The sequence below is a fragment of the Mus caroli genome, unplaced genomic scaffold (assembly GCF_978045245.1).
Source record: "Mus caroli unplaced genomic scaffold, Mus_caroli_1 scaffold_1, whole genome shotgun sequence".
Lineage (NCBI taxonomy): Eukaryota > Metazoa > Chordata > Mammalia > Rodentia > Muridae > Mus > Mus caroli.
In genome coordinates, this window is record NW_028227256.1 from 136,489,399 (window position 1) to 136,510,770 (window position 21,372).

Genomic DNA, 21,372 nt, shown 5'->3' on the forward strand with positions numbered 1-21,372 from the left:
GGCGGAGTCCTGGTCCAAGATGGTGCTCCCTGTTCCTGAGGCAGAGGGCTCCTGTGCTGGGTAGACCACTGTCCTCCAACTGGGAGGGTGCCTGATGTCTGCGGCCCCAAAAGGGTGCTGCCTCAGCAGATCTGTAGCTCCCGCCTGTCCCAGAAGCTGTCTGCCTCTGTGGTGCTCACTCTCACCTGTGCAGACTAAGTTCCTAAGTTCGGCGGAATCCCAGAACCAAGATGGCGCTCCCATGCAGGATGGACCACTGTCCTCCGGCTGCCAGGCTGGTTTTTCTCCTTCCCTATCTAGTGCAGTCTCAGTTCCCGTGTGCAATTGGATTGGAGCAGAAGCTGTGTTCCACTCACCAGAAGTCCCAAGATCCTGTGGCAGGTGTTGTGGGTAGCTGGCGAGTGTCAGTCGACCCTGTGCCCTAGCTACCCCGGTGTCAGTCAGACCGGAAGAGGCTTGTGGCCCTACTCAGGCCTGTTTTCTGCCTCCCCAACCAAAGCAGTCTCTGGTCCCTCGCGATTGGACTGGAGCAGAAGCTGTGTTCCACTCACCAGAAGTCTCAAAATCCTGTGGTGGGTGTCGTGGAAAGCTGGCGGGTGTCAGCCGACCCTGCGCCCTAGCTACCCTGGTGCCCATCAGACCGGAAGAGCGGTGTTTTTATTCTTTATGTTGAGAGGATTTTCTTTCGTGGTCCAACTTGTTTGGTGTTCTGTTAGGTTATTGTATATTTATAGGCATCTCTTTAGTTTGGAGAAATTTTCTTTTATGATTTTGCTAGAAATATTTTATATACCTTAGAGCTTGGACTGAGAATATTGAATAAACTTACCTTTTGTTCTGAACTTCTTTGTACTTTTAAGCATATAGTCCCTATGACATTTAAAATTCTTGGTACTGTAGTATGTAGCACATATCTGAATAGCTTTTCTGAGATCATCACTAAACCTCAGGAACCCTACTTGGGTAAATAAGTTTGATATATCTATAACTATACCTATACCTATACCTATACCTATACCTCTATCTATCTATCTATCTATCTATCTATCTATCTATCTATCTATCTATCTATCTATCTATCGATCTATGTATCTATTTATCTATCTATTTATCTATACAAACTTATTCGAAGATTTAAAAGAGTATAAGAAAAAACATACATTATAATTTTTCTGTATTCTTTAGGATTACAGATCCACTTGGACAAATGTAATGGATATGGATAATTTGTCATAGGCTGTTTCACAGAGGACTGTGTTGTATCTTTAAACCTATAAGCTGTTTTCCTTGCTCCAGTAATAGTAGTACTCTTAATTATTTCAGGCAATAATGTGCAAATAACTAATGCATTTTTAAATATACTTTTTATATCATTGCTCCTTAAGATGCTGTACATGTACTTACACATTTCTTATATGTTTCCCCATTTAGAGACATGCTCAAAGTCAGATATAAAAATTAATAATAGATTTTTTTCTCTGAATCTGATTTAAGATATGCTCTAAGTAAAAAACACAATATATTTGTATACAGGAGTATATAACAGCAAATGGAGAAACATTAGGATCAATTATTTGTCTAAAAAATGTATGGTAAACTCAAGCCTCATATACTAGTGAGTATTTCATTATAGTGTTGCCATTATACTGATGACAGGAAAGAGCTTTATTGTTTTTTGAAGTGTATGGCATTAATTCATTTGAAAGTTGAGTATTAGACTTCAAGTAAAATTATGTGTGGATATTTGCTTTTTCTTGTGGAGGCATTTCTGTATTGTAGACTATTAGTTCATTTCCCTTTTCAAAGCCTTAAAAATATCACATAATTTTATGTTTCATGAAAGATTTTTTAACTAGTTGTCTTTTATAAAGGTTTATCTTTCTATTTGAGTACCAAAGGCTTTGTTTCAATATGAAAAGTTCCTTACCAAGATATATACCCTTGCTTTAAGTATCTGAATTTGTGATAAAAATGTGTTTGACACATAATTAAGGTCTATAATAGAATATGTCCCTCATAGAATTTCTTCCTAACTATTTTGATTTTAGAATAAAAGAAAGGTTTCCAGGAAGCAGCAAAATTTGGTATACTTAAAGTTTTCCTTGTTTTAAAATCAAAGATTAATGAAGGCTTTCTAAGAATAATAATTAGTTATCTTATTGAGCAGAAAGATACACCTTGCTATTTTTCAAGAATTGTTCACCATACCTTAAATGACAAGGCAATTTAAGATATTCACTGAATTCTCAAATTTGTAATTTTTATCTGTTGTGCTTTTACATAATCTATTTAAAGAAACAGAAATTAAAATACTTTCATATACATTTATATTAAATCTTAACTAACAAGGTGCCTCTACTAAGTTTAGCCACTCATCATTCCTATATTTCATAAGTCATATTAACTACTAAATATGAGAACATAATGAACTAAATACTATTTTACTTCACTTAAAAATACATCTGTATCTGTCTTTTTACTTGTATTATGTGATAAATATGAAAAATTGAACTGTAAGACTTATCTTGATAGACCCCCAAAGAGGGGAGACCCTTACTCAAGTCTCAGGATGACATGAGTAAGAACTCATGAGAGACTGTCCTTGCTGCAATTACAAGAGGTTTATTGACAGGAACCAGTGTGCTGGGGCCGACTCGTATCACGCGCAGGGGTAGAGGATTTCGACCCAGTGTAGCTGGGAGAAGGGGTATTTAAAGGAAAAAAGCCACACTCCCAATGGTGTAGGGAGGGAGTTATTGGAAAATACCGAAAATACTAGTGAAGAATCACAAGGGGAAACTCCCTGTTTCTCAAGATTGTTCTCAGGATTTCAATCTAACTTTTGTGGTCAGCCAATTCCTGGAACAAAGTTGCTGAACTGACTTATGTAATTGTGGTCAGCCAGTTTCTGGAACAGGGCTGCTTCAGGGCCAAACTATTTTTCTGTCGTGGCTCCAACTTTGTCTAGGGGGGAAAATTAAATATTCTACCTTTCAATCTAAGGGTGTTTTAAGACATAATTTACTTTTTCATCATATATTAACCTCGATAGACTTTTGTTCTCATAAAAATTACTTAGATTGTACACAGATACATTAGAAATAATGCTGGGCAGTGGTGGCATACGTCTTTAATCCCAGCACTTGGGAGACAGAGGCAGGCGGATTTCTGAGTTCGAGGCCAGCCTGATCTACAGAGAGAGTTCCAGAGCTACACACAGAGAACCCCTGTCTCAAAAAACCAAAAAAAAAAAAAAAAAAATAGAAATAACATTTTCAATTTTATTTTGCATTAAAGTCTTGTGATGCCCATACATAAGAGATTGCTAAAACTAAAAATAATAGCACATGGTGTAAAATCAATGATAAATTAGACTATGAATGTCATGATGCTATGAAAATAAATACAAGCATACCAAAGGCTCTGTAACTTGTACTCATGATGGATGGTCTGATAAATCCCCATGTTATGGTGAGTACTATCTTGTCTAGAATCTGATTTTACAAAATAAAAATAAATATTTATGTGTTGGTTAAAATATGTATTTTCTAGAATCTGCCCTCTGGTTTAATACAAACATGGAGAAAGACTTGTCATGTAGATTAAGATGAAAATATTTGCTTTTGTTATTTTATTACATTTGTTTATCTATCCTCTATGTGCACATGCATACATATGTGTGCTAATGGAAGTTTATGAGCACTGAATGACAAAATATGTGGCCTGACTGCCATTATGTGTGAGCTGAAGAGAGAAGGTTTATGATAGGTCTGAGGGGAAAATCACACAGATGTGACTGGAAAGATCCAGATTAAATCAGGCCACGGGGATTTGAATACAGAGAGGAATGTAAAAGAAAGGGAGTGAAGACAATACCTGGAAACTTAGAAACCCAGAGCACAACAGAATGCATAACCAAAAACTTATATATGAAAGAACATCTGGGGCAAGGTCAGTGAAACTCAGGGTCTGCAAAGATTAAAGTGAGGTAGTGTTGTGAGAAGTGCTGAGACAAGCCTCAGTTTGTTAAACATTTTTTTGATGCCGAGAGAGAATTGTCAGTGTCTGGTTTGATGTTAAATGGACACCTCTATTCATCATTCATCTTGAGTTCAAAAAATAATACTTTCTACATCTTACATGTAAATATAAGAGAACCTGTGAGAGTCAGTTCTCTCTTTTCATCCTATGGGCCTCAGGGATTAAACTCAGGATTCCAGGGTTGACTGCCAGTATTATCATCGACTGAGCCATCTCTATGGCCAGATAATCTGATTTTAAAAGTATACATTCATCAGGTGTGGATGGCACATGCTTCGGATTCCAACACTTAGGGTCCTGAAATATGAAGTTATAAGTTTGAGTACATTTTGGGCTACAGAGTAGTAAGTCTTGGTTTCTAAAATCAAGCAAACAACCAAAAATATATTAAATTAATGATTCCTTTAAAAGGCCTGTTTATATCACATATGTTTGAGAAGAGTTCTAGCATTACAAATATAAAGTGATCAAAACAGAAAGTATTCTCATACAATTCTGTTGTGTAACAAATCTTTTCCAGTGGAGATGATACACAAGTGTTTACACACTCCAACTAGGGAAATATTGGTTCCTGTCCTCAGTTTCCTCCCTTAGTGTGTCCAGGCACCACTGCACACCAGGCTGGAAGAATGAAATACAGTCAGGAATCAGTGGGGTCTGCAGGATCCCAGTTCAGTGGAGAATAAGTGCATGGGAATAGAAGGCTTTCTCTGAGGATTTTCATGAATCAGATCCTTAGATGATCTAACCTTGTGCACATACCTTCATTCTGGGTGAGTTTGTATGCATACATGTTATTCAGTGTGGCTAAGGTATGTATATAAACCTTGGAAAGTAGAAAGGAATTTTCAGGGTGATTGTAAAACCATTGGCTAGAGGTTAAATTTCTGTGAATGCCTCCTTTGTATGGAGAGGCATTCCAGGAATGTCAGGTATTTGCTGGGTGGGTTCTCATCAGGGATAGAGGTCAAGTAAGATCCTTTTATCAATATCCTGAACTACTCAATGGGAAAATTAAGGGAACAAAGAAGGTAGAATATACCCATGGTAAGGTGGTGGAATATGATTGCAAACCTAGATTTCTACTGATGGTGAAAAAGCGTAATATAAAAACAAAAAATCTAGGCCTTTAGGCCCAGGCTTGAGAATGTGACCTTTGTGACTCAATGCTCCAAGGCATGCTAATCATAAAATAGATATGGACACTCCTTCACCCACCCACTTCCTGGGTTTAGGGAGTGTTTATTCAAAAGAAGGTCACCCTACTATTCCTGGGACCCACTATGCAATTGTGCTATTGTTAGAGGCTCATAGAAACTGTCTTGAGAAATAACCACACAATTATCAGGTATATTTCCTTGTGACTTCCCATTCCCTTGTGACACTTAACTGGTATTTTTGGTATTTCCAACAACGCCCTTCCCCACTCCCTTGAGTTGTGGTTTCTTCCTTTAAATACCCCCTCTCCCTGCTACTCGATGTGCCACAGTCCTCTTCCCCTGCATGGTGTACGACTGTGGGCCCCAGAGTACCTGGAATAAAAGTCCTCTTGCGGTTTGCATCAAGACCTTTTCTCATGAGTCATTTGGGGTGTCGCCTCACCTGAGTCAGATCATGGGGGAGTCCTCATCCTGTGGGTCTTTCAATGTGACCCAATAAAATCCAATGTGCTAATGGGAAATGGACAGTCTGGCCAATATGTGTTGGTAATTAAAAATTATTATTATTTAAAAATATTTTGCAACTCATGAGATGCTTCAATTATAAGTAACTTATGTGAAATACCAGCAGAGGAGGAAAAAACATGTGGAGACATTCCTGAACTTGAGCATGGCTCTGTGAAGTTTTCTGTCCCTCCACACCACCATGGAGATTCAGTGGAATTCACTTGTTTAGACACCTTCACAATGATTGTACATGGGTCAGTTTCTTGCATTAGTGAGAAGTGGACGCAACTTCCTGAATGTGTTGGTAAGTCTGTAGGTCTCAAATTAACACTTCATAAAGTCTAAAATTTTTATTGAAAAACTATTTCCTAATTCATATTATTTTAGTTAGTAATATTTTTAGAGACATTTAGTTTTGATATAAACCCAGACTTACTGTTTAAATTTTGATGCATGTCCACAGATAAATAGAAATTAATACTATAATCTGTAAATGTTTATAATATATCCTCCCAAATTTAGTTTTTAGATATAAATTTTCATGGAACTGATATGAAAAATGTGAACACTAATATTCAAGAACATATGACTACATCATAAAAATACAATTGCTGTTAATATATGACACTCTCCTTCCAGGTCTTAAAAAAAGCTATTAAATTAAGTTTGCAAATCACACATTTCCTACTACCATAACAATCTGCTTTTTCTGAGTTTCTGCAATGCTTCTGTCATTCTACCTGCTGCCAGCTGAGGTCAATTTGTTCATGCTTGGATCATAGTCACTGTCATCAGCTGTAGAACTCAGCTATACCAAATGTCTGGAATTGAACGGGGAACACTATCCCATAGATGAGTTCACTCTGCAATAAGTACCTAAGTTCTTTTGGTGATTCTATAATGGGTTGCTGTAAGTTTCTTGCTTACATTCACATTTTCCTGAAACTAAAATTTTTGTTAGTATGATTCTGGGCTTTACCTTCAAAAAAATTGTTCTCTGGTGTCAGTCTTATTATTCATTTTACTCTTTGACTGGTAGTTTAGTCTCTTGGAGCTCTGGGAGTACTGGTTGGTTCATATTGTTGTTCCTTCTATGGGACTGCAAATCCCTTCAGCTCCTTGGGTCCATTCTCTAGTTCCTCCATTGGGGACCCTGTGCTTAATCCAATGGATGGCTGAGAGCATCTACATCTGAGTTGTCACAGGCACTGTCAGAGCCTCTCAGGAGGCAGCTATATCAGGCTTCTGTCAGCAAGCACTTACTGGTGAAAGATCCTGACAGAATGTAAAAGGTCACAGAAGCCCTGAAATTGGCAAGATAGATGTCAGTATTAGCAGAAGTAGCTTCACTGATTTAGAAAAATAGAGGTGCACAATGCTCTGGCCACTCCTTGAACCTGTGTGTCTGCCAATGTTTTGACCGTTCCTTGACCCATGTGTGTGCCCACTGATGAAGCCCATTGCCAGGTGTTTGTGATATTGGTTGCTGAGAAAGAGTCAGAAAATCTCCCCAGCAACCACAGCCCGGCCAATCCTGAGTTGCTACACCTGCACCAGACTCTTTCCTTATACCCCTCCCATACCCATTTCTTGAGAATAGACATTGTTTAGATCTGGAAATCCCCTACTCTTCCCCTTCTCCTTTCCCCCCTGAGGGCCTATAAAAACTGGGACCTCTTTTCCCTCGAGGTCGACTCCTCTACCCCTGCGTGGGATATGAGTCGTCCCCAGAGCTCTGGCTTTCCCTGAATAAAGCCTCATGTGGTTTGCAACAAGCTCGGTCTATCGTGAGTTCTTGGGTGTCCGTTATTGTCCTGAGGCCTGAGCGAGGGGCTCTTCTCGGAGTCTTTCATTGGCATCCACAAGAGTTTCTGGTTTTGTTGACTGTATATGGGATGGATCCCCAGGTCGGGCAGTCCCTGTATACTCATCACTGTCTTCAAACTGTTTAACAATTTCATATGGGACATCATCTGACACATGTCTGGCATGAAAAATTAATTCTGCATTCTAGCTTTCAGTGTTCAGCTTTATCCTTTGTTCAAACTTCAGTACTTTGGTCATAGGTTAATATGACTGTGGTCACATTTATGAGTCTCTCTAGCTCTCTCAAGATGTGCTACAGACTTAACCCTACCATACAAAAAATGTCAGCCTGCTACATTGCTACTATTATTAATATCTCTACCTTTCTTTTAACATATATGAGATTCTTTCATAAACAAATCCATCATACAGTTACAATTCTCCCTTGACTCTATTTCTCCCCACCTTGCAGAACATTAACTTTGTCTTCTTGTGAACCAATCTCAAGGAATGGACTAATGCTCAGGCGTCTTGAGAAATTAAGTTACTTCATCACCATTTTAAATACTGCTTTATAAAACAATTGCAATACTTGTGCTACTTACTTTGATTGGCTCTATCTACAATCATCTCACTCTATATATCCAGGTGTTGCAGAAAATGTCTAACCCAAATATGCCCCAGCAATGAATAAACAATGCAATTAATATGAATACATGCTGTGCACCTAGATTGGGCAGATCTAACACTACACTACCATCTTCCACATCTATGAGACCCCTTAGAACTTGCAGTTTCTCCAGGCATTGTGCTTCTGTTTCACTTTTCTTCATCTTCATACTCCTCTGTGTCCTCTCCTTCTTCCATTTTCTCCTTCTTCTCTTTCTGCCCTCCTTCTGCTCCACCTTCCCTTTATCTGCCCAATCTTCAGGTTTCCTTTATTTTATAAATTAAGGTGGGAAGCAGGTTTACAGGAAATCACCTTACTGCTGACTCATTTATTGTTTGAAGACCCTCACAGGAGAACAGAATTAACATCAAATAGTATTAGCCCCAGGGCTATCCACAACATCTAAGAACTAAACTGATTGTTTTTTCAAGTTAAAAACACTCTTTAAAAGAAATTTTAATTAGAAATTTCTTATATCCTATCCATATTTGTTTTTATTTTAATATATTAAATTATGGTCAAAAGATAATACAATAGGTCAGCAACAAATGTAAACATTTTCATAGGTTTGAAGTATGAAACAAAAGCTTGTGATGTCATAATCGTTTCTTATGTAAACTGTATGAGATATTGATTTCCTATGCACTTATTTTTGCAAAGTACCCAAATACTTACATGGAACAAACTCTCTAAGATGATAAAGATTGAATATAAGACCTAGTTCTCACACAACAAACTACTTCTTCTTGGTGCTCTTTAGCATTTTGGTTGGCAGAATTTATAAGTATAAATCATAGTTTCATTGCACATTGACAACATATCTATTTTAAATATTTTTAGTGTAGTAGCTCACTCTGGTAATTGTTTTATTTTTCATGAAAATATTTTTATATGGCAAGAGATCATCTTGAAAAGTATAATGCACCAAGACTATTTTTCCAGTAATAGGGAAAAAATAAACCTGAGAAGTATGAATTTAATCATAACTCTAGCATCAGTTACAAATGTAGAGGAAAGCAAAAGTATGGATATTCAATCTGCATTAATGGAAGATGGGATCCTAAACCAACCTGTACGAGTAAGGTCTCATTTACTTTGTCTTGTTCTGAATATTCTGGTCTTTGCTCATCCATAATTAAAGGATCTTTGAGTTCTTACAGTAATTTAAGTTTTTGAAAAATTCATATGTGAATTTTGTATTTATATTTTTTCACTCCGTTTACACACATACACACACACACACACACACACACACACACACACAGTTGAACTAGATGAATCCATTTAATGTTTCTTTGGTGTGTATGTGTTTAGGACTAAATGCTTGAGATTGGACAACCTATTTATTGGCTCATTCATGCCTCAAGAAGTTAGATTTTCCCTCTTTGTAGAGCCATTAATTAACTGTTTGATTTCATATAAGGAAAAAGCCTTGTAATATGTTGTCTGTCAATGTTGGCATGCCAACTAGTATTTTCATCATGCAGGTCTTATTTAGGAGAGCATGCATTTAATATTTCTTCATCACAGATAACTTGTCATACATAAACACAGTACAGTATTATAGCCAACATACTAGAAAAATACTTTTTAATATAGAAAATGGTTTAGAAATTATTGTATTGCATTTGTTAGTGACCTGTAATTTAAAACACTAAAGCAATTGTGATCAACAAGAATTCTCCTCTGTGTCTTAAAGGTCTCTTTTTTTTTTAATTTTTAATATTTTTTATTACATATTTTCCTCAATTACATTTCCAATGCTATCCCAAAAGTCCCCCATAGCGCCCCCTACTTCCCTACCCACCCATTCCCATTGTTTTGGCCCTGGCATTCCCCTATATTGGGGCATATAAAGTTTGCAAGTCCAATGGGCCTCTCTTTCCAGTGATGGCCGACTAGGCCATCTTTCGATACATATGCAGATAGAGACAAGAGCTCCGGGTTACTGGTTAGTTCATCATGTTGTTCCAACTATAGGGTTGCGGATCCCTTTAGCTACTTGGGTACTTTCTCTAGCTTCTCCATTGGGAGCCCTGTAATACATCCAATAGATGACTGTGAGCATCCACTCCTGTGTTTGCTAGGCCCCGGCATCGTCTCACAAGAGACAGCTATATTTGGGTCCTTTCAGCAAAATCTTGCTAGTGTATGCAATGGTGTGAGCATTTAGAAGCTGATTATGGGATGGATCCCTGGATATGGCAGTCTCTAGATGGTCCGTCCATCCTTTCATCACAGCTCCAAACTTTGTCTCTGTAACTCCTTCCATGGGTGTTTTGTTCCCAATTCTAAGAAGGGGCACAGTGTCCACACTTTGGTCTTCATTCTTCTTGAGTTTCATGCGTTTAGCAAATTGTATCTTATATCTTGGGTATCCTAAGTTTTGGGCTAATATCCACTTATCAGTGAATACATATTGTGTGAGTTCCTTTGTGATTGTGTTACCTCACTCAGGATGATGCCCTCCAGGTCCATCCATTTGGCTAGGAATTTCATAAATTCATTCTTTTTAATAGCCGAGTAGTACACCATTGTGTAAATGTACCATAATTTCTGTATCCATTCCTCTGTTGAGGGACATCTGGGTTCTTTCCAGCTTCTGGCTATTATAAATAGGGCTGCTATGAACATAGTGGAGCATGTGTCCTTCTTACCGGTTGGGACATCTTCTGGATATATGCCCAGGAGAGGTATTGCTGGATCCTCCGGTAGTACTATGTCCAATTTTCTGAGGAACCGCCAGACTGATTTCCAGAGTGGTTGTACAAGCTTGCAATCCCACCAACAATGGAGGAGTGTTTCTCTTTCTCCACATCCTCGCCAGCATCTGCTGTCACCTGAATTTTTGATCTTAGCCATTCTGACTGGTGTGAGGTGGAATCTCAGGGTTGTTTTGATTTGCATTTCCCTGATGATTAAGGATGTTGAACATTTATTCAGGTGCTTCTCTGGCATTCGGTATTCCTAAGGTGAGAATTCTTTGTTCAGTTCTGAGCCCCATTTTTTAATAGGGTTATTTGACTTTCTGGAGTCCACCTTCTTGAGTTCGTTATATATATTGGATATTAGTCCCTTATCTGATTTAGGATAGGTAAAGATCCTTTCTCAATCTGTTGGTGGTTTTTTTGTCTTATTGATGGTGTCTTTTGCCTTGCAGAAGCTTTGCAGTTTCATGAGATCCCACTTGTCAATTCTCAATCTTACAGCACAAGCCATTGCTGTTCTATTCAAGAATATTTCCTCTGTGCCCATACCTTCAAGGCTTTTCCCCACTTTCTCCTCTATAACTTTCAGTGTCTCTGGTTTTATGTGAAGTTCCTTGATCCACTTAGACTTGACCTTAGTACAAGGAGGTAGGAATGGATCGATTCACATTCTTCTCCATGTTAACAACCAGTTGTGCCAGCACCAATTGTTGAAAATGCTGTCTATCTTCTACTGGATGATATTAGCTCCCTTGTGGAAGACCAAGTGACCGTAGGTGTGTGGGTTCATTTCTGGTTCTTCAGTTCTATTCCATTGGTCTATTTGTCTGTCACTATACCAGTACCACGCCATTTTTATCACAATTGCTCTGTAGTAAAGCTTTAGGTCCGGCATGGTGATTCCACCAGAGGTTCTTTTATCCTTGAAAAGAGTTTTTGCTATCCTAGGTTTTTTGTTATTCCAGATGAATTTGCAGATTGCACTTTCTAATTCATTGAAGAATTGAGTTGGAATTTTGATGGGGATTGCATTGAATCTGTAGATTGCTTTTGGCAAGATAGCCATTTTTACAATGTTGATCCTGCCAATCCATGAGCATGGGAGATCTTTCCATCTTCTGAGATCTTCTATAATTTCTTTCTTCAGAGACTTGAAGTTTTTATTATACAGATCTTTTGCTTCCTTAGTTAGAGTCATGCCAAGATATTTTATATTATTTGTGACTATTGAAAGGGTGTTGTTTCCCTAATTTCTTTCTCAGCCTGTTTATTCTTTGTGTAGAGAAAGGCCATTGATTTGTTTGAGTTAATTTTATATCCAGCTACTTCACCGAAGCTGTTTATCAGGTTTAGGAGTTCTCTGGTGGAATTTTTAGGGTCACTTATATATACTATCATATCATCTGCAAAAAGTGATATTTTTACTTCATCTTTTCCAATTTGTATCCCTTTGTTCTCCTTTTGTTATCGAATTGCTCTGGCTAGGACTTCAAGTACAATGTTGAATAGGTATGGAGAAAGTGGACAGCCTTGTCTAGTCCCTGATTTTAGAGGGATTGCTTCAAGCTTCTCACCATTTACTTTGATGTTGGCTACTGGTTTGCTATAGATTGCTTTTATTATGTTTAGGTATGGGCCTTGAATTCCTGATGTTTCCAAGACTTTTATCATGAATGGGTGTTGGATCTTGTCAAATGCTTTTTCAGCAGCTAACGAGATGACCATGTGGTTTTTGTCTTTGAGTTTGTTTATATACTTGATTATGTTGATGGATTTCTGTATATTGAACCATTCCTGCATCCCTGGGATGAAAACTACTTGGTCAGGATGGATGATTGTTTTGATATGTTCTTGGATTCGGTTAGCAAGAACTTTATTGAGGATTTTTGCATCAATATTCATAAGGGATATTGGTCTGAAGTTTTCTATCTTTGTTGGGTCTTTTTGTGGTTTAGGTATCAGAGTAATTGTGGCTTCATAGAATGAGTTGGGTAGAGTACCTTCTGTTTCTATTTTGTGGAATAGTTTGTGAAGAACTGGGATTAGATCTTCTTTGAAGGTCTGATAGAACTCTGCACTAAACCCATCTGGTCCTGGGCTTTTTTTGGTTGGGAGACTATTACTGACTGCTTCTATTTCTCTGGGGGATATAGGGCTGTTTAGATCATTAACCTGATCTTAATTCAACTTTGGTACCTGGTATCTGTCTAGGAACTTCTCCATTTCATCCAGGTTCTCCAGGTTTGTTGAGTATAGCCTTTGGTAGAAGGATCTGATGGTGTTTTGGATGTCTTCAGGATCTGTTGTTATGTCTCCTTTTTCATTTCTGATTTTGTTAATTAGGATGCTTTCCCTGTGCCCTCTAGTGAGTCTTGCTAACGGTTTATCTATCTTGTTGATTTTCTCAAAGAACTAGCTCCTTGATTGATTGATTCTTTGAATAGTTCTTCTTGGTTCCACTTGGTTGATTTCGCCCCTGAGTTTGAATATTTCCTGTCATCTACTCCTCTTGGGTGAATTTGCTTCCTTTTGTTCTAGTGCTTTTAGGTGTGTTGTCAAGCTGCTAATGTGTGCTCTCTCTAGTTTCTTTTTGGAGGCACTCAGAGCTATGAGTTTTCCTCTTAGAAATGCTTTCATTGCGTCCCATAAGTTTGGGAATGTTGTGGCTTCATTTTCATTAAACTCTAAAAAGTCTTTAAATTCTTTCTTTATTCCTTCCTTGATCAAGTTATCATTGAGAAGATTGTTGTTCAGTTTCCACGTGAATGTTGGCTTTCTATTATTTATGTTGTTATTGAAGATCAGCCTTAGTCCATGGTGGTCTGGTAGGATGTATTGGACAATTTCAATATTTTTGTATCTGTTGCGGCCTGTTTTGTGACCAATGATACGGTTAATTTTGGAGAAGGTCCCGTGATGTGCTGAGAAGAAGGTCTATACTTTTGTTGGAGAATAAAATGTTCTGTAGATATTTGTTAAGTCCATTCGTTTCATTACTTCTGTTAGTTTCACTGTGTCCCTGTTTAGTTTCTGTTTCCACCATCTGTCCATTGATGAAAGTAGAAGTCTCCCACTATTATTGTGTGAGGTGCAATGTGTGCTTTGAGTTTTACTAAAGTTTCATTAATGAATGTGGTTGCCCTTGCATTTGGAGCATTGATATTCAGAATTGACAGTTCCACTTGGAAGATTTTACCTTTGATGAGTATGAAGTGCCCCTCTTTGTCTTTTTTGATGACTTTGTGTTGGATGTCGATTTTATTAGACATTATAATGGCTACTCCAGCTTGATTCTTCAGATCCTTTGCTTGGAAAATTGTTATCCAGCCTTTCATTCTGATGTAGTGTCTGTCTTTTTCCCTGAGATGGGTTTCTTGTAAGCAGCAAAATGTTGGGTCCTGTTTGTGTAGCCAGTTTGTTAGACTATGTCTTTTCATTGGGGAGTTGAGTCCTTTGATATTAATAGATATTAAGGAAAAGTAATTGTTGCTTCCTATTATTTTTGTTGTTAAAGTTAGCATTCTTTTCTTGTGGCTGCCTTCTTTTACATTTGTTGAAGGATTACTTTCTTGCTTTTTCTAGGACGTGGTTTCCGTCCTTGTATTGCTTTTTTTTTTTTTTTTCTGTTGCTAGCCTTTGAAGGGCTAGATTCATGTAAAGATAATGTGTGAATTTGGTTTTGTTGTGAAATACTCTGGTTTCTCCATCTATGGTAATTGAAAGTTTGGCTGGTTATAGTAGCCTGGGTTGGCATTTGTGTTCTCTTAGTGTCTATATAACATCTGTCCAGGATCTTCTGACTTTCATAGTCTCTGCTGAAAAGTCTGCTGTAATTCTCATAGGCCTGCCTTTATCTGTTACTTGACCTTTTTCCCTTACTGCTTTTAATATTTTATCTTTATTTAGTGCATTTGTTGTTCTGATTATTATGTGTCGGGAGGAATTTCTTTTCTGGTGCAGTCTATTTGGAGTTCTGTATGCTTCTTGTATGTTCATGGGCATCTCTTTCTTTAGGTTTGGGAAGTTTTCTTCTATGATTTTGTTGAAGATATTTGATGGTCCTTTGAGTTGAAAGTCTTCATTCTCATCTACTCCTATTATCTGTAGGTTTGGTCTTCTCATTTTGCCCTGGAATCTTCTGTACCTAAGATTCTCTCTTCCATCTCTTATATTCTCTTGCTGATGCTTGCATCTATGGTTCCAGATTTCTTTCCTAGGGTTTCTATCTCCAGCGTTGCCTCACTTTGGGTTTTCTTTATTGTGTCTACTTCCTTTTTTAGGTCTAGTATCGTTTTGTTCATTTCCATCACCTGTTTGGATGTATTTTCCTGTTTTTCTTTAAGGACTTGCAACTCTTTTGCAGTGTTCTTCTGTATTTCTTTAAGTGAGTTATTAAAGTCCTTCTTGATGTCTTCTACCATAATTATGAGATATGCCTTTAAATATGGGTCTCGGTTTTCGGGTGTGTTGCATTGCCCAGGACTGGCTGAGGTGGGAGTGCTGGGTTCTGATTATGGTGAGTGGTCTTGGCTTTTGTTAGTAAGATTCTCACGTCTGCCTTTCACCATCTGGTAATCTCTGGGGTCAGTTTTTATAGTTGTCTCTGGTTAGAGCTTGTTCCTGTCGTGATTATGTTATTTTCTATCAGCAGACCTGGGAGACTAGCTCTCTCCTGAGTTTCAATGGTCAGAGCACTCTCTGAAGGCAAACTCTCCTCTTGTTAGGAAGGTGCACAGATATCTGGTGTTCAGACCCACCTCCTCACAGAAGATAAAGGCCCGAAACAGGACCTGTCCCAGAATCTATTAGCTTCTGTAGTCCACACTCTCACATGTGCAGTCTAGTCTCAGCAGGATCCAGGGACCAAGATGGCTCCCTCACGTACTCTGGGCAAAGTTGGACACCTTTCCTCTGGCAGGGAAGGTGCCCGGATGTCTGGATCCCCAGAAGCACTCTTTTTTTTTTTTTCATCCCTTGTCTCTTTATTTCAGTCTGGGAGCCCAGCTCATGTTTAGTAAAGTTTACTCTTAAACTTCAGGTACCCAGTAGTGCATCTCCTAGGTATTTCTAACATAAGATAAAATAAAATAAAAAGATTAACCATCATAGACTGCAATCAGTTTCCCTTGGCAAACTTAAAACAAAACAGAAGAAATAATAAAAAACAATGAATAAGCACGTTTTTGCCTTTAGAAACTATGGAAGATGGGTAGAAATACGTGTTTTTATTATTTTCTACAGTGTAAAATATACTATACACATATCTATGTTATGCATAAATTATCTTAAGGAGAAAATGTCTCAAGGAGAAAATATCTTATTCTAGAATCTCTCTTTACTAAAAATGAAGTTAATTTTCAAAGTCACATGAAATTAATAGTCAATTAATAAGTTTACATAAATGAAGGTTTGTTTGTATGTTACACATTGAGAATTCTGTAACTTTCCTCATTTTATTTTCTAACTCCATATTAAACTTGATAATTATTCTCCTTTAAATACACTTCTGATATGAACATTACTAATTTGAAAGGAAAATAAGTGAGGCTTTTCAGTCTAGCATGCTAACCTATATTAAAGTGACCACAGATTTGGGGGGGGAGGGGCAAGGATTTACATATCAAACCATAGAAGACATCTGGGTAGAACAGAAAACAGAGACTGAATGGCATTGCTGTCAGAGTTTCTTCCTTTTATTCAGTCCAATATTAAGAATGCCGCCTATGTTCTTGATGAATATCTCACCATCAATTAATCATCTCTGGAGAAGTTATCATAAACCCACATCAAAGTAGACTTAATCCTCAAGATATTTCTTACTCCAGTCAAGCTGACAATTGAAAGTAAGTAGGATATGTCACTGTTTATCAGGTGAAAATGCCTACCTGCCTTCCATCCCTGATATCTCTTCTTTTTTTTTTGATTTTTAATATTTTTATTACATATTTTCCTCAATTACATTTCCAATGCTATCCCAAAAGTCCCCCATAGCGCCCCCCACTTCCCTACCCACCCATTCCCATTCTTTTGGCCCTGGCATTCCCCTATATTGGGGCATATAAAGTTTGCAAGTCCAATGGGCCTCTCTTTCCATTGATGGCCGACTAGGCCATCTTTCGATACATATGCAGCTAGAGACAAGAGCTCCGGGGTTCTGGTTAGTACATCATGTTGTTCCAACAATAGGGTTGCAGATCCCTTTATCTCCTTGGGTACTTTCTCTAGCTTCTCCATTGGGAGCCCTGTGATCCATCCAATAGCTGACTGTGAACATCCACTCCTGTGTTTGCTAGGCCCCGGCATAGCCTCACAAGAGACAGCTATATTTGGGTCCTTTCAGCAAAATCTTGCTAGTGTATGCAATGGTGTCAGCGTTTAGAAGCTGATTATGGGATGGATCCCTAGATACGGCAGTCTCTAAATGGTCCATCCTTTCATCACAGCTACGAACTTTGTCTCTGTAACTCCTTCCCTGGGTGTTTTGTTCCCAATTCTAAGAAGGTTCACAGTGTCCACACTTTGGTCTTCATTCTTCTTGAGTTTCATGTGTTTAGCAAATTGTATCTTATATCTTGGGTATCCTAAGTTTTGGGCTAATATCCACTTATCAGTGAATACATATTGTGTGAGTTCTTTTGTGATTGTGTTACTTCACTCAAGATGATGCCCTCCAGGTCCATCCATTTGGCTAGGAATTTCATAAATTCATTCTTTTTAATAGCTGAGTAGTACTCCATTGTGTAAATGTACCATAATTTCTGTATCCATTCCTCTGTTGAGGGACATCTGGGTTCTTTCCAGCTTCTGGCTATTATAAATAGGGCTGCTATGAACATAGTGGAGCATGTGTCTTTTTTACCAGTTGGGACATCTTCTGGATATATGCCCAGGAGAGGTATTGCAGGATCCTTCGTTAGTACTATGTCCAATTTTCTGAGGAACCGCCAGACTGATTTCCAGAGTGGTTGTACAAGCTTGCAATCCCACCAACAATGGAGGAGTGTTCCTCTTTCTCCACATCCTCGCCAGCATCTGCTGTCACCTGAATTTTTGATCTTAGCCATTCTGACTGGTATGAGGTGGAATCTCAGGGTTGTTTTGATTTGCATTTCCCTGATGATTAAGGATGTTGAACATTTTTTCAGGTGTTTCTCTGCCATTCGGTATTCCTCAGGTGAGAATTCTTTGTTCAGTTCTGAGCCCCATTTTTAATGGGGTTATTTGACTTTCTAGAGTCCACCTTCTTGAGTTCTTTCTATATATTGGATATTAGTCCCTTATCTGATTTAGGATAGGTGAAGATCCTTTCCCAATCTGTTGGTGGTTTTTTTGTCTTATTGATGGTCACTTTAGCCTTGCAGAATCTTTGTAGTTTCATGAGGTCCCACTTGTCAATTCTCGATCTTACAGCACAAGCCTTTACTGTTCTATTCATGAATTTTTTCCCTGTGCCCATATCTTCAAGGCTTTTCCCCACTTTCTCCTCTATAAGTTTCAGTGTCTGTTTTTTTTTTTTTTAAATTTTTTTTTATTACATATTTTCCTCAATTACATTTCTAATGCTATCCCAAAAGTCCCCCATACCGCCCCCCACTTCCCTACCCTCCCATTCCCATTCTTTTGGCCCTGGCAATCCCCTATATTGGGGCATATAAAGTTTGCAAGTCCAATGGGCCTCTCTTTCCAGTGATGGCCGACTAGGCCATCTTTTGATACATATGTAGCTAGAGACAAGAGCTCCGGGGTACTGGTTAGTTCATCATGTTGTTCCAACTATAGGGTTGCAGATCCCTTTAGCTCCTTGGGTACTTTCTCTAGCTTCTCCATTGGGAGCCCTGTGATCCATCCAATAGCTGACTGTGAGCATCCACTCCTGTGTTTGCTAGGCCCCTGCATAGTCTCACAAGAGACAGCTATATTTGGGTCCTTTCAGCAAAATCTTGCTAGTGTATGCAATGGTGTCAGCATTTAGAAGCTGATTATGGGATGGATCCCTGGATACGGCAGTCTCTAAATGGTCCATCCTTTCATCACAGCTCCGAACTTTGTCTCTGTAACTCCTTCCCTGGGTGTTTTGTTCCCTATTCTAAGAAGGGGCACAGTGTCCACATTTTGGTCTTCATTCTTCTTGAGTTTCATGCGTTTAGCAAATTGTATCTTATATCTTGGGTATCCTAAGTTTTGGGCTAATATCCACTTATCAGTGAATACATATTGTGTGAGTTCCTTTGTGATTGTGTTACCTCACTCAAGATGATGCCCTCCAGGTCCATCCATTTGGCTAGGAATTTCATAAATTCATTCTTTTTAATAGCTGAGTAGTAATCCATTGTGTAAATGTACCATAATTTCTGTATCCATTCCTCTGTTGAGGGACATCTAGGTTCTTTCCAGCTTCTGGCTATTATAAATAGGGCTGCTATGAACATAGTGGAGCATGTGTCCTTCTTACCGGTTGGAACATCTTCTGGATATATGCCCAGGAGAGGTATTGCTGGATCCTCCAGTAGTACTATGTCCAATTTTCTGAGGAACCGCCAGACTGATTTCCAGAGTGGTTGTACAAGCTTGCAATCCCACCAACAATGGAGGAGTGTTCCTCTTTCTCCACATCCCCACCAGCATCTGCTGTCACCTGAAGTTTTGATCTTAGCCATTCTGACTGGTGTGAGGTGGAATCTCAGGGTTGTTTTGATTTGCATTTCCCTGATGATTAAGGATGTTGAACATTTTTTCAGGTGCTTCTCTGCCATTTGGCATTCTTCAGGTGAGAATTCTTTGTTCAATTCTGAGCCCCATTTTTTAATGGGGTTATTTGACTTTCTGGAGTCCACCTTCTTGAGTTCCTTATATATATTGGATATTAGACCCTTATCTGATTTAGGATAGGTGAAGATCCTTTCCCAATCCGTTGGTGGTTTTTTTGTCTTATTGATGGTGTCTTTTGCCTTGCAGAAGCTTTGCAGTTTCATGAGGTCCCACTTGTCAATTCTCGATCTTACAGCACAAGCCATTGCTGTTCTATTCAAGAATTTTTCCCCTGTGCCCATATCTTCAAGGCTTTTCCCCACTTTCTCCTCTATAAGTTTCAGTGTCTCTGGTTTTATGTGAAGTTCCTTGATCCACTTAGACTTGACCTTAGTACAAGGAGATAGGAATGGATCGATTCGCATTCTTCTACATGTTAACAACCAGTTGTGCCAGCACCATTTGTTGAAAATGCTGTCTTTCTTCCACTGGATGTTTTTAGCTCCCTTGTCGAAGATCAAGTGACCGTAGGTGTGTGGGTTCATTTCTGGGTCTTCAATTCTATTCCATTGGTCTATTTGTCTGTCACTATACCAGTACCATGCAGTTTTTATCACAATTGCTCTGTAGTAAAGCTTTAGGTCCGGCATGGTGATTCCACCAGAGGTTCTTTTATCCTTGAGAAGAGTTTTTGCTATCCTAGGTTTTTTGTTATTCCAGATGAATTTGCAGATTGCACTTTCATATTCGTTGAAGAATTGAGTTGGAATTTTGATGGGGATTGCATTGAATCTGTAGATTGCTTTTGGCAAGATAGCCATTTTTACAATGTTGATCCTGCCAATCCATGATCATGGGAGATCTTTCCATCTTCTGAGATCTTCTATAATTTCTTTCTTCAGAGACTTGAAGTTTTTATTATACAGATCTTTCACTTCCTTAGTTAGAGTCACGCCAAGATATTTTATGTTATTTGTGACTATTGAGAAGGGTGTTGTTTCCCTAATTTCTTTCTCAGCCTGTTTATTCTTTGTGTAGAGAAAGGCCATTGATTTGTTTGAGTTAATTTTATATCCAGCTACTTCACCGAAGCTGTTTATCAGGCTTAGGAGTTCTCTGGTGGAATTTTTAGGGTCACTTATATATACTATCATATCATCTGCAAAAAGTGATATTTTGACTTCATCTTTTCCAATTTGTATCCCTTTGATCTCCTTTTGTTGTCGAATTGCTCTGGCTAGGACTTCAAGTACAATGTTGAATAGGTATGGAGAAAGTGGACAGCCTTGTCTAGTCCCTGATTTTAGAGGGATTGCTTCAAGCTTCTCACCATTTACTTTGATGTTGGCTACTGGTTTGCTGTAGATTGCTTTTATCATGTTTAGGTATGGGCCTTGAATTCCTGATCTTTCCAAGACTTTTATCATGAATGGGTGTTGGATCTTGTCAAATGCTTTTTCCACATCTAACGAGATGACCATGTGGTTTTTGTCTTTGAGTTTGTTTATATACTGGATTACGTTGATGGATTTCCGTATATTGAACCATCCCTGCATCCCTGGGATGAAACCTACTTGGTCAGGATGGATGATTGTTTTGATGTGTTCTTGGATTCGGTTAGCAAGAACTTTATTGAGGATTTTTGCATCAATATTCATAAGGGATATTGGTCTGAAGTTTTCTCTCTTTGTTGGGTCTTTTTGTGGTTTAGGTATCAGAGTAATTGTGGCTT